Source organism: Cygnus atratus, chromosome 2 (assembly GCF_013377495.2).
Source record: "Cygnus atratus isolate AKBS03 ecotype Queensland, Australia chromosome 2, CAtr_DNAZoo_HiC_assembly, whole genome shotgun sequence".
Taxonomy (NCBI): domain Eukaryota; kingdom Metazoa; phylum Chordata; class Aves; order Anseriformes; family Anatidae; genus Cygnus; species Cygnus atratus.
In genome coordinates, this window is record NC_066363.1 from 128,733,078 (window position 1) to 128,750,225 (window position 17,148).

Genomic DNA, 17,148 nt, shown 5'->3' on the forward strand with positions numbered 1-17,148 from the left:
GTACAAAATATGTACAGCCACATGGAGACACATAGGTCACCAAAATCATCTAAAGGAGATTCACAGCAATCCAAGTCTTGTCTTGTTCTTTCAAAATATACTAATGATATCAATGATACTACCTATATGAGTACAATTAAAAAAATTAACCTACGGTGTTTTCCATGCAAACTTCCCTCTGAAAAACTCTACATTTGCTAATATTTCTGTAACTCTCTCTGTTTATAAAATTTGAGAAAGTCTACATCAAATGAACTATTGTACTTAAGAGTCCCAGGAAACTGCACTGTGGGTGGCTGATATTGCCATGTTGCAGAAGAAAAATTTGCAAATTAAGCTGAAAATATAGTGCAAAAAGATGCTGGACACTTTATTTTCCTTGTTGTTCAAGTACAAACTAGTGTGAAAACATTGCCACTTTCTAAATCATTCCCCTTTGGTAGAATCCACCTCTGCTTAAGCCTTTTCTAAGAAAGAATCCGTGATAATTTCCTGCAGATCCAGGAAATGAGTAGCAAACCACAACCATCAACCCAAAGATCTCTGTGTTTCCCCATCAGCCCTTTCCTTTCTTGCAAAATCCTCTGTGAACCCAACATAGTTGTTGTTTGCCAGCTGGTTCAGGATCCTGTAACCTCCTTAATGTTTGGTGTTTGGTGTACAATTAGCAAGTAGGGTAGATGAACAGGAAGTGGCCAGGCTTTTTAGACTTAGTGTTGAGGATTTGATACCCTCACTACACATATGTCAGGATTGCTTCATGTCGTCCCATAAACCTAATGTCTGTTTGAAAATGGTGTGCTGGTGTGAGCTCCCAGAGAGTACATCCCAGTTTAGTTTTGTCCAAAAGGAAGCCAATTCCTGCATAATGAGACAACATTAACACAATGTTAAAAGGAGCACAGTATGTGGGGACAACAGGAGAGTCACTTCAGAAGCACACTTCTGATCTGAAGACATACACTTGGAAATAAGACACACCTAATTTATCTCAATTTACCTTTTTTGGGTAATCTCTTCAAGGCTGTGATATTTATCAATACCAATAAAAAGTATTTTGCATGCTGCACTCAAAAACATCAGCCTGCTTATTTATGGGGAAAAGCCATGTAACTTGCATATTACTTGACTCAATCTGAATTGCTCTAAAGGTAAGGGGTCTTCCAGTGATATCATTTAACAAACAGACTTGAGATGTTTTCCAGACAAAGATATGCCTGAAAGTTTAGAAGCTGAAATATAAAATATGTGCCGTACTAATGCTAAGTATGTTTTTGAGAAGCTGACAGAATTCTGCTGATCACGGGATCTCCTAAAGGAGGCTTTTTTTATTCGCAGCAATCCTCCTGTCAGTCTTAAGAGACATACATATTGCAGAGATAATAAATTAACCTAGTAAACAGTTAAAAACAAGCAAACAAAAACAAAAAAAACACCCCAAAGAAACTTAAAGCTGCCATCACCACCTTAAGGAACATGCTCTTTCAAGATGTGTAGTCCAAATCATCTTTTATCTCAAAAACCTGAAGTATAACAGGCACTGTGACACACTTTTCTACTATATTGTGAAACATACGAAGATCACAGAACACTAGGCAGAAGCAGGCATTATCAGTTTGTATTTACAAATAGGGCAACTAAGATTAAATGCCCTACACACTTTTGCAATAGCAGCATGAACAGCCCCTGGGACAAGTCCTTCAGTCTGCCCTCAACATCATGTCAAACAACTCCTTTCCCCCGCAAAATTTTATTCATTATGAAATGTGGGTGGGGTTTTTTGATTTTTTTTTTCAATTCCAAATATTTTTAAGAAAATTAACTCATTTATTTTTTTATTTATATGCTGTATACATTATCCTTATTGTTTCTGAGATTCTCCTACTGTTTAGAAAATAAAGACTTTTCCAGGCTGCATTTATTTGTTTCTGTTGAATAGCCTTGACTTCTTACTGCTTCCTCTCTGAATGGAAAAATTGTTATTTGTGCTTCCCCTTAACATCTTCATTCACACATCTTGGTACAGAGCATTATTCCTGATGAAAATAAATTTCTTGAAACTAAACTAATTGTCACTAAATTCAAGCTCTCATTCAGAAAAACATGTCAAAAATTGGGATGGGGGTGGAAAAGAGCAGCATTAAACAATTAAACATTTGTCTGAATTCATAACCAAAAGAACATAAAAAATGCTCAGTTGAAAGTCTGATAAAACAGTAAAGGAGTAGTCCTCGTGTGAATCAGTATTTTTCTTACAAAATAAACTCTGAAATTGTAACCAATTAAAAGTCATTGTTCTTTAGATTATAAAAATCTCAAGGAGAGTCAGAGATTTATTTTACAATCTCTGTCAGTCCCTTTAAGCAATCCTTCATTGTAAGCAATGATAGAAACATCCCATCTTTGACATTCCTCTGGTAGGACAGAAATCAGATCATTCAATAAGAAACAAAAACTAAAACAAAACAAGACCAATAAATCTTTTCCACTCTAAATTAATATCCCTTTTCTTTATAGAGCTTTTGGAAAACTTAATGGTTTAAAACAATGGGTAACAGGGAGTGACCTTTGAACAGCAGGTTCTGCAATGTAGTCATGTAAATAATTTTTGCTCTTCAAACTTGAGAATGAAGACTACAGTTTGCTCTGCCACCACTCACGGGGCTTTGTCTGATGACACAGAGGCAGAAGTTTTGAGTAAAATGGAAATGTCAGTTGCCAGAAGCATAACCATGAGCAAATTCTGGTAAGCAAGTTCTCTTGACCCATTACAGGTCACCAGCCCAATTCTGTACCTCGCCTAATGGTGGGGGCTGCTTCAGCGCTGCTGCTACTGTGCCAAGTCTTGAGCTGGCAATATTTGCAGGGTTTGTGCATGTGATTAGAGGCAAAGAATCTTTGAAGTACACAGCCTGTTAAATTCCAGTAAATAAGTTACTGCATATTTTAGAAGGACCTTCTTACCGCATAGTTCACAATTAGCATGCCCATTTCAGCATTAAGGAGGTACCTAGGAAAAGAAAACATGTATAAGTACAGAAATATCAGAATAAAGCACTTAGAGTGAATAATTAATACCATTTTATGTTATGCAACCATATATTTTAATCATCAAAGATGACTAAGGCTACAAATTCTTCTTTATTGACAAGGATGCACTTCTTAAGTCACTATTTAAAATGGATTTTTATGGCCTGTTTTAATAACCAAGAGGCAAAAATGTGCTGTGCTGCATGGACATGCTGAAGATACAAGTCAAATGACCAAGACGATTCTCTAGCTCCCTAGGCAAAAAGGCAATAGAACTGTTATTGAGGCAGAACAAAGAAAGAGATATCCTATTATCTCTGTATATCTACCATCTTTAAATATGAGTAAAAGCATCAGTTAGTCTAGAAATAAAAATTAACAAACTTACCATGCTTACAACACACTATCAGTTTGCATTATAAATAACAATCATCATAAGTCTGCTCCATAATGTTGATTTCATCAGAAGTACTACCAGGAAATATGTTTTATATCTGAGCATAATGTTTTCTCTCCTCATGTTCACCAGCAAGGACACAGCCTTCTGCTTCACACGCTTCTACTTTCTCTAAATTTTCTTCATGTTCTTATATAGATTAACCAGACTACTAAACAACATTTTCATCAAAATAATCCAGCTTCCCTTCAAGAGCTGTTAAAACTGCTTAATATTTTAGGAAATATAGCCTAAAACATTTTGCTGTCTAGGGGCATATGATAGCTATATGCAACAACCAATGAGTTTCATATATCTTCTTATTCTACTGCAGATGCACCATGAAGTTCACGTAACATTAAAAAAAAAAAAAAAAAAAAAGTTATGCATCATGATTTTGCAGTAAGTACAGTATCTGCTTTTATTTCTATGTTGGCATGACATAGTGCACCATAGTCTTATATCTTGAGTACATTTTCTTTTCTGTCCTTAACAATTCTAGCTCATGACCAGTTCCTAGAATGTATATTCTAGTAACAAGAAAAGTGTCCAGAAGCACAGAGCAATATGAAAATTGTAAATTCTAGCTAGCACAGATGCAGAAGAAGAAGTATTATCAAAGACCAATTTAAGCATGTTGTTATATTTTGTTTTAATATTACTGTCTCACAAATAAATATTTTTATATCTGAAAATTAACTAACATCACTAAGGTAATACCCAACTAGCAATAAGAACTTTACAGGTTAACTTAATCCAGTGTAAAGTGATTTGAGACCAGAATATTCCTCAGGAGGATTTCTACAATGATTATTTGAACAGAAGAGAAAAATAAAACAAGACAAAAAAATATAAAAATAAAGAATTCATTTCTAAATCATTCCCAACAGAATTTCTGACCGTGAATCATGGAGAATATCAAGCAATAGTAACTAAACTTCTATGAAGCAAAAAATAAAACTGCTTTTCTATGGCTTTCTTACCTGATCTGAGAAGATTCCCATTCATAATTGAAAGATTTATTTATTCAGAACTGAATATGTAAAAACCCTTCAGAGCAGAGTGAAAATGCCCTACAGGCCTCAGATCTCTCCTTTTTTGTTTCCATCACTCACTTACCTATAAAAATACTGCACGTTGATCTGTTTATTCCCATATGGAACTGACCAGGAATACAGTGAATCCACTTTTTTTTTTTTTTTTTTCCCTAGGTTATCCTGCATATTGCTTCCTATTTGGATCAGGCACATTTTTATTTAGGACTCTATACCTTATTCGCATCTGTCAACAAAAAGTGCACATCGCAGTCACACACGAAGGCACAAGTCACAAAACTCACAGAAAAAAAATAAATGATATTTATATGTCATTTTGATAGTCAAGGGAAAAGAAGTGTCCCAGTCCCTGTTTCTTCTAAAATAATACTTCATACAGGTGTCAACTCTGTATTTCATTGGAGTTTTGAAAAGAAAAAAAGTTGTCATTTATGGAAGTTGCTTCCTGCTATTGGAATAAAATGATCTCCTTTAAATCACAGTTCAGGACATCCATACCTTTCTTCCATGAAAACCACTCTTACATGTAGGAAAATAGGAAAAAAAAAAAACAGTTATATTAACCTGCTGTCAACCTATCTGATTTACAAATAACACACACAAACTCTCTTGTGGTCATCTATACCTATTAAAAAAAAAAAAAAAAAAAAAAAAAAAGGCATTTACCAGATCTTTGGGAAACAGTTTAAAACAGAAAAAATGACTACTCTTGCCACCACTAGCAATGATGAGTTGATAAACAACCTCTTCATATTGTCCTAACTCAGGCATATCTAACAGAGATGAAGAAGACTCTAATTGGGGCATTAATTCCACACCGCACTGCAGTTGCAATGCGGCCTCCCTTTCCCTGACAGGTGCAATACATGGGTGCAAATTTCTTGGCATCAGCAATCTACCCTTTTGCATTTACATTGCTAAGCAATATCATTACTTTGATTGACTTACATACAGTGCTACACTTTCACCTCTTAGGTATGGAAAGAAAAGATTGATTCCGATTTCAGTACCACAGTTTTACATAGATGCAGTCCCAATGAATTAAGTGCACTTACTCCTAATTTATAGTCGTGGAAGAAAAATAATTTTCTTGATTACCCTCCTATTTAGAAAGCTCTAACTCTTTTGAATAGAATAAAGTTACACTGGTCTAAAACTCACATGACAGTTAGGGGCATAGTTACATGTATTTTTCCACAAGAAGATGGCAGCTGTCCTCAAAGTGTAATGTGAGTTAACTAGGAAAAGGTGATTGACTGATGCTGAGGTTAATTGCTTGTTGGCATGCTAGAAAGCCTATGCTAACAAGTGCTGCTTATAACTAACAAGTGCCAATTATTTCCTTATATTCTAGTACACATTATATTATGCTAGACACTATCCAAACATCCAGAAAGATCCAGGCAGCTTTGTCCTGATCTGATGAGTTAATGATTTAAGAAAAGTATGCTAGCTACTGACAAAAATGGTTCAGTACACATTGCTACTTACAGATGTAGAAATCTTTGTACTATATAATACAGAAATACTTTTGTAAAGTTATCAATGCACTGAACATATATCTACAATTAAAATGTAAGTAATTGTCTGATCATAAACTTCGTTTTCTATATTGCCAAACAAAATCTCACGTTAGCAAATAGTCTTTATTATACTATTTTTAGAGGCCAGTGAAACCTTTAAAAATGCTGATATTTTAATTCTTTTTACACATCTGTGTGTGAAAGAAAAGAAGAAAAATCTATATATAATTGGTAACCAGTGTACCTATGAGCCTGACAAAATTTCCCACCTAATAGGTAGATATTTATGTAAAATATCACCTAATATTTCTATAATGCATTCACCTTGCTTGAAAATATGCTGACAGAACTAGAATGCATAACATCATCCATTGTTAAATTGATCTTAAATTCATAATTTTGTTCCTGAAGCATCAGTAAATACCAATTTTAATTGCATTAATAAAATGTGAATTATGAAAGAAGAATTGCACTGACTAATACAGATTTTCACTATGATAATAATGATTTAAAATAAGATTAAAAACTAACAGCTCCTAAAGAAAGAGAAAGTGTACCGAAAATAATAATGCAAAGCCAGCCTGTGACCCACCTTACACAAGTCATCCACCTTGGGTCGATGGGAACAAAACAAACAGAAGTTGACCTAAGCAGTGTTTCAGGCTTTCTGTGCAAGAAATCTTGGTAAAAACTGCATGCCTTATCCTTGCTTAATTTCAAAATAAATGTATGTAATGACATCACTACATAGCACAAAGTTGAAAACCTTTGTAAATGCATTAATATTGAAAGTCAGGAATTATAACATGCTTCTCTTTTCTAATTGTGAAGACAGAGGCTGTGTCCAATATGCTTAAAAAGGTAAAAAGTGCTCAGCTGCAGTTTGATCTCTCCTAGTGCTCTCATAGTACAGCGAGTATTTCAGCACACCACTGTCCCTAGAACTCCAAATAATGCAACAGAACTTCCCTAACCACGGTGCTTGGTCAGCAGGCACAAGCAGTCAGAACAGGACAGGGTGAGATGACCCCCATCATGAATGAAAGTATTTAAGAAATTTTTAAAATGTTGAAATTGTATTTGCATATAGCATCAGTATTCCTAGAATGTTTTAGAATAGATATGTACATTTTTGTACCCATCAAACAATAATAGATAACTCCTCTAGGCAATTTGCAAACTATAGTTTCATCTAGATATATGTCAGTGTAAATCAGGAACCTTCAGTTCTCAGTTTTTCTAAACAAGTATGCCATAATCTTTCCTAGACCTGTTTCCGTCAGACCCTCATAAATCTCCCACATTGCTCTGTCTCTTCAGAATGCAGTCAAATTCACAAATATTTTAAAGGTATAGTGAAATACACATATAGCAAGTCTATCATCCTAGTAGGCAGTTAGTAATTTCCTTCATCTGCAGTATATATTTCATTTTAACACATCTTTAATAGACACCAACTAATCATGTTTAAAGGCTAGCTCTTTATTATTGCCCTTTATCCATAAACTGCTCTTTTTGCTGACCTTAATATATAAGGTGAAGATAGGCAATCGTTTCATATAAACGCTTACATATATGATTTTGATTTTAGGGTATGTAAGGTAGAATTAGTTTGGCAGGACATAGCTAATATTTTCTTAATTTTCAAGTGCCATTGTTGAATATATTTGTTTGTTCTAACACATCTAATATTCTCAGAAATTCCAATGACCCTAAAATGTAATGCCTTCATTTTTTTTCTATATCCTGTGTTTGATAAAAGAATAAAAACACAGTGACATTTATAATTTTAGATCTTTTAAGACTAAAGTCCTATGTGAAATTTATAATATAAAAATTCCCTTTTCCTGGATTTACAGTTTTGTATTTATTGAATGCGTTCACAGGCTCCCTTAGGATGTGAAATGTATGGAAATATATGTGCATTACTAAAGAAAGAACTAAATTTATTCTTTCCCCACATCATGCTCTTCTTTGCAGTAGAGGTTTTTAATTCAACACAGAGCTAGAATGAGATGGAGCCAATTTCCTGGTCTATATGTGTGACAAATGCTAAAAGTGGCACAGGATTAACAAATTAGTTGATGTATATATCTTTAAAGATTTTTTTCACTGTATCCCAAATCAAAATGCATGCTTTATTTGAAATGAAGATTTCTTTAGAGTTAAGTATTAGACAAGACTCTTATATATTCCTGCAATTTTAAAAGGGAGTGACGGCACATGTCAAAACTAAAGAACAGCAACCTGAAAAAAATTGTGTATGAAGGTTTTTATAGTACACCATTCTCATAATAACAACTTTTATTGCTATAAATTGCATGCTTAGTGATTAAAAACAATATTTTAATCAGAAATTTTCTATGGAAAAAAAATTATTTCAGTACATGTGTATTTCTCTTACACATGAATATTGACAGTGTATTCACTACCAAAATATGGAATTCTATTCTGTTAAGCCATGTGTCAGATAGGAGCTTTTTTTAAAGTGACTATGGAGAGGTCTACAGTAGAGACATGTGTGTCATTATAGAAAGGTTTCTTTATGATGGTTTGAAATAAAAAGTATGGAACTTGACCTTTTTAGCTGACATAGTAATCACCTACTTGATGTAATCCAGATATCTAACACCAAACAATAAAAACATCTGTGACAACAAAACCATGTAAAGCTTGGGGAATTATTTAATTTAAAAAAAAAAAATGATAGCAATATTTAATAATCAGATAAGCCTGAATTGGTTCTTCTTACACAAAAACTTTTGTGCTTTGCAAATGCTAGTTTTAAAGGGCTATTAACTTAGACGTGAAAGCTTTTTCAGCTTTCATGCATATGTTTTGGAGTTACCTCATTCATTCTGCTTTTAGGACCTTGTCATAGTCCACCTGTTTTGCTTTTGCTTAACTTACATCAAAATAATAGCTTTATTTAGAGGGGAAAAAAACAAAAACAAAAACAAAAACCTACATTTATACTGACTGTACCAAAACATGATAATATGCTTAAAATTCAAGAGGAGCCATATTCAGGTTGCATGTCTCAGTCACCCAATCTCCCTTTCACATATCTGTTCATGTTGACAGACTATGTCATAATACATCAACAGAAAGATCAGCATAGAAGAACAAAAATTCATCGCCTGACAGCAAGAGGAAAACTGATTTCTACTATTAAATTAGTAAAAAATATACCAATACTTCACTACCAATAAGGACACTACAGCTAAAAGCATTCATCCTATTATAATTCTGAATGAGCATTGGGATTTTTTTTTCAATAATCTTCAAACACAAAAAAGGGGGGTGTTTATGGTGTGCACAAGGATGTCTACATTTTTGCAACTAAAGGAATCGAACTATGCCATTCCGTTTTGGTTTTGTTACTGCTTTAAATATTAGTTCTAAATACTCATTCAATTAAAGAGCACTGAACACTGTTTTTGCAGTGTTCATTTCTGACAGAGGCTCTTTCTTCTGAGGTCAAGGAGATAATGTGGAAAATGCTCTGTATCAATAGAGTGCATCAGATTCTTTATAGCTGAGAATTTCTACCCATGTAAAAAGTACCCTGACTCCTCATTGCTAGATATAATTTTAATACACTATATTGAGCAATGGTGTTTCACTAGGAATTTAACAATACCTGGAATAAATAATGTCTTTTGCAGCCTGGGGCAACATCTGCCACTTATGCATTAATTCTGCCCCTGTTTGAACACTCTACAACATATGCACTTCTCTTTTGTCTGTTATCCTAGAGTTGTGTTATTCCCAAATATTGACATCATCTACTTTTATCAGCACTAACTGCTCTGAAGCTTCCTAGTCTCATGCTCAGCTCTATTTCTTTCTATTGATTATCTTCCTCACTCCAGCAGGTAGCTAGCCAGCGAGGCTGTCCGGAGAAATAGCTTCCAATGACTTTATACGCACAATTTACACGGAATTGTTTAAAGAAGATATTAGCCTCAATACAAATCAGTGAACCTCATTTAGTCAATACTGCACAATTCAGCTGTTGGCACCCTGTCACATGTTAGTCTTTAAAGTCAACTACCATACCCAATCTGCACATTAGCCATAGTATTTAGTTTCATATTAAAATGAGGCTAGTTTTTCACTTTTCTTTTTGAAATCTATTCAATATACTTTTACATCACCTCATTGAACCATATGATAGTAATATAATTTTAAGTATAAAAACCTGAGATTAAATGCTTGATTTTTGACAGTGTCCTTAAATATAATAAATTCAAAGGGAAATACTGTTAAGTTAAAATGGAGTGTTTTTCATTAAGTCCAATCAAATGGTAGACAACAAAGGATCTTTTATTTGAGAATATGAAGTGAAAATGAAAACCAGAAAACCTTTACTAAGAAAAGGACTAGCTAAATTATGTTGGAAGGAGGTCTCCAGATTGAACCTGGGTGTTTCTTTTGCTAAAAATGAATTAAACTAAGATGCACTATGGGAGAATAGCTAACAAAGAAGGAAAACCTAGCGCTTTATAAAGACGAAAACAAGGCCTAAATACAGTTAAGTTAGAATAAAAACTACAAAGAGAGATCAAATATTAAAAAAAAAAAAAAAAAACCTACTGTAGCACCTAAACTATTCTTTTATTATCTGGACAAGGAAATTTGGGGAATGTTTTTTACCCCTTTTGCATTCCACAGCAGTGCTCTAAAACCCCCACTGGACATTTATGCAAAAATAACCTTTTCCTTTTAGCCCAACAGACTGTGATCTAGCCTATGATTTAGACTACATCTAAAAGTAAGACAGAAGAAAAACAAAGTATATGTGCTTATCCCTGAATCTGTTACTTGAGAAATGAAATAGCTTTTCTGTTGTTTTCAAACTGTATCAGACTCATATGTGTTAGTGTATTTTAGCGTATCCGTGACATTTCTACTACAATTTCTATATTCATCCTTAGGCAGCTGGATGAAAATACGTATTACTTCTAATTTTTGGAATAAAAAATATTTGGTTTTGCTGTATTTGGCAAGGAAATGTTTGCACCTTTCCTGTAATGTTTAGCTCTTACAAAGCAAAAATGCATGGATGACCTACAAGAATTCATGTCTATTATATTTTCCAGGAGGCAAGAAAGAGGTCTGGGATTAAAAAGATTGGAGAAAAAAAAAAAAAATCCCTGCTTTATAATATATTACTGATATTTCAGAAAGTGCAAATCGAAAAATGAAGAATCCTTTTTTAAGTCCTGATGAGCAATCGCCTGGACTTACTGATTCACATCTACATGCTTTTAAGGGAAGACAAAAATTTTGTAACTAGTTAGCCCTTGGGAATTTTGATATTTGCCAATATGCTTTATTCTAAATGTTGAGAATTTGAATTGAAGAATAAAAGCATTTTGCATAACTTGTGCTTCCTGCTCTTTTCCCTTTAAAGCTCTGTGAGTGGTAGCTGAGGTGCTGAACCCCAGGTAGAAGACAGATGCTGAAAGATGACCAGTCTCGCCTTCCTAGTACTTCTTCATATGCACGCACACACACGCTTTCTCTCCTATACACGTTTATTGCAACCTGCCGCTCATAGAAAAGCCTTTTCCCTTCTCTTAGGTTCTGCAAGGAACATTTCAGAAACCAAAGGAAAAAAAAATGCGGTGAGGACAGAAATAGCTGCATATTCAGGCAGCAGAAAGACAGGTGTGGTATGGGAATTCATAGTGTTTGTGTCTGCTGCTGTGTGTTTGCTGCTGAGGGGTTTTGAATGCTATTTTCCATGGGTATAAATATGTTTAGCGTAACTGACATTGGAAAGAGAGATCTACTTTGTCTATTTACTTGGGTAGATCTTATTTAAACAAAACAAAATTAAAAAAAAAAAGAGAGAAAGAAAGTTGTGCTGTTCTTCAACTGCTGTCTTCTGTGCATGTATCTGTCCATTAACTGTTATTCTCTTGCAATTATATTTGTAATTTACTAAAGTTGATGGAAATTCTTTCACTTATTTATTATATAAATTATTTTACATCTTGGGAAATCTTATAAAATGTTTACATGCATTCAGTACTTAAATATGCAGTAATAGTTTTACTGTAACATTTCCTTTAAAAAGATAATGTGAATTGGAGAAAAGTATGTTAGCAATTAATTCAATCATGTCTTATAAGAATTGCTAGTTAGAATTATAGTTTGAAATATTTCTAATTTTAAGATTAATTCTAAAATCCCAGTATTTTAAAATTAACTCCATGTTATATACTAATATATAATACATATTGTGGACGAGCAAGTTAGTGATATAGTAAGTGCATGATAAGCAATATAGCATTTTGAGGAAGATATAGCATGTACAGTGAAACATCATATACATTCAAAAAGTTTACAAAGTCAGGTTCTCATAGTTGTTTTCTTAAGGAATTAAAAATATCTTTAATCATTATTACCCATGTCTGATTTCATCAAGACAGAAAAAGCAAAAAACAACAACAACAACAACAAAAATTGGTCATCCTATTTATGATCATTATTAAGGATACATGCATTTACTATGTGCTTAAGTTCAGCTGTACTGATCACCTTTTCCATAGTCTTAAAATGGTCATGGAGCTTGAACAAACCCTAGGAAGTAGATTGGTAATATTTAATATTGAGGAGAAAAGACAACTTTTCTAGTTGAAATTTGAACGTATTTGTAGCTTGAACAAATGTATTACTTTGTTTATTTTAATGCAGATATTTGTACTTTCAGATCTGAGGATTTATTTAAAATATGTCCTTAGAACACACAAAGTTGCACATGAATAATTTACAGTCAACTTTCCCTAGTTACTTATATTGAAAATATAGTATTAAAAATACCTACCAGGAAAGAAAAAAAAAATGAATTAAATAACAGTCTTCTCCCCAAAAGCATCATTATTAAAATATGAACGTGTTATTTTATCAGTAGCCATTGTTAGTTCCTCCACTTGATTAGCTTTTGATTAATGCTCATAAATTTAAATTCAGATATATTCAGCCTCTGATTTTCAGACAGATGTCAGTCAACATTAGTGAATCAATTTTTCATCAGAAAATAGAGAGGCATGTTAAAAGTACTTTAACAAACATGTAGTCTCTACATGAGACCATGTTATCAAATGCTAATTATTTCCTTAAGATGAGCATTTATTGAGGGAAAAAAAAAAAAAAATGTTTACAGAGCATGTGAATCTCAGCTGGACAGAAAGCTTCCTGCTTTTCTTCCTGCTTTCCTTCTTTCTGTCTTATAACTGTTTGTTCAGTATGCAAAAATATTATAAAACTGTTAATGATACTTTAATTAAAGATATTACCCTGGCATGACCAGCTTGGGATAAATATCCCAAGTATTCAGGAACAAATGGTTGTGTGCCTACTCTTGTTGTATAGCTTATGTGTAGCATGTTTTATGCATGTGTGTGTGTGTCCGTGAGAGAGTTGATGTGAATGTTTGTATCTACCTAACTTCATAACCACTGTTTGTGTAGGTAGTAGCCTCAAGAGAAAAGTATGAGTGAGGTCTGAGGGTAGAAAGGAACAGCACTGCCTTTTGGAAGAGACCAACTTGGTAAAAGTCCTGCTATATTTGGGAGGTGAGGGGGCATCACAAGTGGCTCTGCTAGAAAGGTCCAACACTGCAGCCCACTAAAGCCACTCATAGTTAGCAAGTGTGAATTAAAGAAAAGTTTTAGCTATATAGTGCTTAAAGTCCTTTGAGCCGTATTAAAGGAATCACAGCCCCACAAATCTGGCTTAGTAATAATCTTTGGGGGTTTGTAAATCTTCTGGGGTTTACAGTCAAAAGGCAAGCCCGATGCACCATTTCACTGGAAATCTAAAGATAACTCTAAAATGATGCTCAACTGGTGTAATGTGTTGTTTTGTGCTCACAATATGAGATGGAATTTAATTCAAAAAAAAAAAGATTTTGAAGATTTTTTGAGGGAGGTTTATCTAGCTTCCACCTAATTCAAAAATTAGTCTTTGCTGTCTTCATCAGTCCTTGAATCAAAGTTCCAAATCAGAATCTATTCTTACCAATGTTAAGCAGCATTAAGTAGAGTGAAAGGCTTTTATTTATGTTATGGAACTGATCCTACTATTTTCACACCAGAAAAAACACTCTTTGGAGTCGAAAGTAATTTACGCAATTTATCTTAGCATATACAAAGCTTAAAGACTGTAAGTAGTAACGCAAATTCAATGTTTACCATATTTCTACAAAGAAAAAGAGAAAAAGAAAGAGAAAGAGAAAGAGACAGAGAAAGAGACAGAGAAAGAGAAAGAAAAAGAGAAAGAGAAAGAGAAAGAGAAAGAGAAAGAGAAAGAGAAAGAGAAAGAGAAAGAGAAAGAAAAAGAAAAAGAAAAAGAAAAAGAAAAAGAAAAAGAAAAAGAAAAAGAAAAAGAAAAAGAAGAAAAGGGAAAAGAAAAAGGAAAAGAAAGAGAAAAAGAAAGAAAAAGAAAAATAAAAAGAAAAAGAAAAAGAAAAAGAAAAAGAAAAGAAAAAGAAAAAGAAGAAAAAGAAAAAGAAAAAGAAAAAGAAAAAGAAAAAGAAAAAGAAAAAGAAAAAGAAAAAGAAAAAGAAAAAGAAAAAGAAAAAGAAAAAGAAAAAGAAAAAGAAAAAGAAAAAGAAAAAGAAAAAGAAAGAAAAAGAAAAAGAAAAAGAAAGAAAAAAAAAAGAAAAAGAAAAAGAAAAAGAAAAAGAAAAAGAAAAAGAAAAAGAAAAAGAAAAAGAAAAAGAAAAAGAAAAAGAAAAAGAAGAAAAAGGAAAAGAAAAAGGAAAAGAAAGAGAAAAAGAAAGAAAAAGAAAAAGAAAAAGAAAGAAAAAGAAAAAGAAAAAGAAAAAGAAGAAAAAGAAAAAGAAAAAGAAAAAGAAAAAGAAAAAGAAAAAGAAAAAGAAAAAGAAAAAGAAAAAGAAAAAGAAAAAGAAAAAGAAAAAGAAAAAGAAAAAGAAAAAGAAAAAGAAAGAGAAAAAGAAAAAGAAAAAGAAAGAGAAAAAGGAAAAGAAAAAGAAAGAGAAAAAGGAAAAGAAAAAGAAAGAGAAAAAGGAAAAGGAAAAGGAAAAGAAAGAGAAAAAGAAAGAAAGAGAAAGAGAGAGAAAGAGTAAGAGTAAGAGTAAGAGTAAGAGAAAGAGAAAGAGAAAGAGAAAGAGAAAGAGAAAGAGAAAGAGAAAGAGAAAGAGAAAGAGGAAAAGGAAAAGGAAAAGGAAAAGGAAAAGGAAAAGGAAAAGAAAGAGAAAGAGAAAGAGAAAGAGAAAGAGAAAGAGAAAGAGAAAGAGAAAGAGAAAGAGAAAGAGAAAGAGAAAGAGAAAGAAAAAGAAAGAAAAAGAAAAAGAAAAAGAAAAAGAAAAAGAAAAAGAAAAAGAAAAAGAAAAAGAAAAAGAAAAAGAAAAAGAAAAAGAAAAAGAAAAAGAAAAAGAAAAAGAAAAAGAAAAAGAAAAAGAAAAAGAAAAAGAAAAAAGAAAAGGAAGAAGAAGAAGAAAGGAAAAGAAGAAAAAGGAAAAGGAAAAGGAAGATGGAAAAGAAAAGAAAAGAAAAGAAAAGAAAAGAAAAGAAAAGAAAAGAAAAGAAAAGAAAAGAAAAGAAAAGAAAAGAAAAGAAAAGAAAAGAAAAGAAAAGAAAAGAAAAGAAAAGAAAAGAAAAGAAGAAAAAAAAGAAAAGAAGAAAAAAAGAGAAGAGAAGAGAAAAGAAGAAAAAAAGAGAAGAGAAGAGAAGAGAAGAGAAGAGAAGAGAAGAGAAGAGAAGAGAAGAGAAGAGAAGAGAAGAGAAGAGAAAGAGTAAACTTTCATTTTTCAGCATTACTGAATACTTCTCCTTATATTAGATTTCACTGCATTTCAGAAACATTAGAACAGAACACAACTTGCAGTGTCTGTGCTCCTTCGTGCTGTCTCTCTCTCTCTCTCTCTTTCTTTCTCCCTCTCCCTATACCATTTTGATTGAATATTTTCTGGAGCCTATTTAATTTATAAATAACCTTAAACTGTTGAACTGTTCACTAGTTTATTTGAACAGGGGACAATGTTATTGAAACAAATCTAGTTAACAAGATAATTAGCTTTTGCAATATTCCTTGGAAGGCTGGAAGCCAGCAGTTTATCATGACACTATACAAATAGCAGTACATAATGTTAAGCCTATGCTTAAGAGTGGTTCTATCAAAACTGATTGTTCACATTACCAGCAAATGTATTGTTTTTAAAAAATATCCAAGGACCACCTAAAACTGATTAATTCACGAGAAGCAGAAGGATGAAAATATTTTCCAATATTAACCCAGTGTTAAATCACAGGTTACCGCTGGTGTTGAAAAGATGAGGCTAGAACCAAGAAAATCCTTTTCCTTGCTTCCACAAAAGGTTTTGGGCCTAATTATTTTTAAGTATAATCCAGCCAACATCTTCTCATGCTTAGCTGCACTGAGTGACACTATTTGTGATGCCCAGTCTGCTGAAACTGAGCAGGTTGCTGTCAGTTTAAAAATGACTATAATAAAAGTGACCATGAAGATGGATCTTGTGATTTTGCGTTTCTAATCAGTCATCTGTGAAGAACACTTTTGCTTTGATTCAGCAGACTGGTGACAGCCATGATTGATAGTGCATGAGGATGAAAAAAGGTTATTAACTGTCTTCCTATTAAACTCAATGTATTACCCCTCTAGGTGCATCTAATACTTTAAGTTAAAGTACTTACTCAGGTAAGGTCAAGAATGAACTCTATAAACACAGTATCCATCCTGTTGTAGACAAATCAGGAACTCTAATGTTAAATTTTGAAAGTTCAGCATTAAACCGTATCTGAATCTTGCTACCTTAGTTACTGTGCCAGAACCAAAAAATGAGCACACCTTTATGCATCTAAATAGATAGTCATCGGCAAATAGTTCTGTGTGAAAACGGGACAGATATTGTCCCTGTATGTTAGTGCATACACACACACACAGAGGTATGTGTTATTTTTTGCAATATTCCCAAAATAAAAGCTTGAATAACGTTACGCTAACAAAAGAAATGTGAAATGGGGATATGAAGTAGCTGTGCAACTAAAGTGTAAATCTTACACAGAAAACAGCATTTTACCTGTCGGCAGTTAACTCTGATATTAAC

At 32.9% G+C, this 17,148-nt stretch overlaps 1 long non-coding RNA gene across 3 annotated transcripts in view; it reads right to left on the reverse strand.

Moving 5' to 3' along the window:
- LOC118247997 (uncharacterized) overlaps positions 1 to 17,148 on the reverse strand; it is a 61,628-nt gene that overhangs the window by 31,078 nt on the left and 13,402 nt on the right. For all 3 annotated transcript variants that reach the window (XR_004778643.2, XR_004778644.2, XR_004778645.2), the window contains one exon: positions 2,965 to 3,010. This is a non-coding gene — a long non-coding RNA (uncharacterized LOC118247997). The remainder of the gene's footprint in view (positions 1 to 2,964; positions 3,011 to 17,148) is intronic.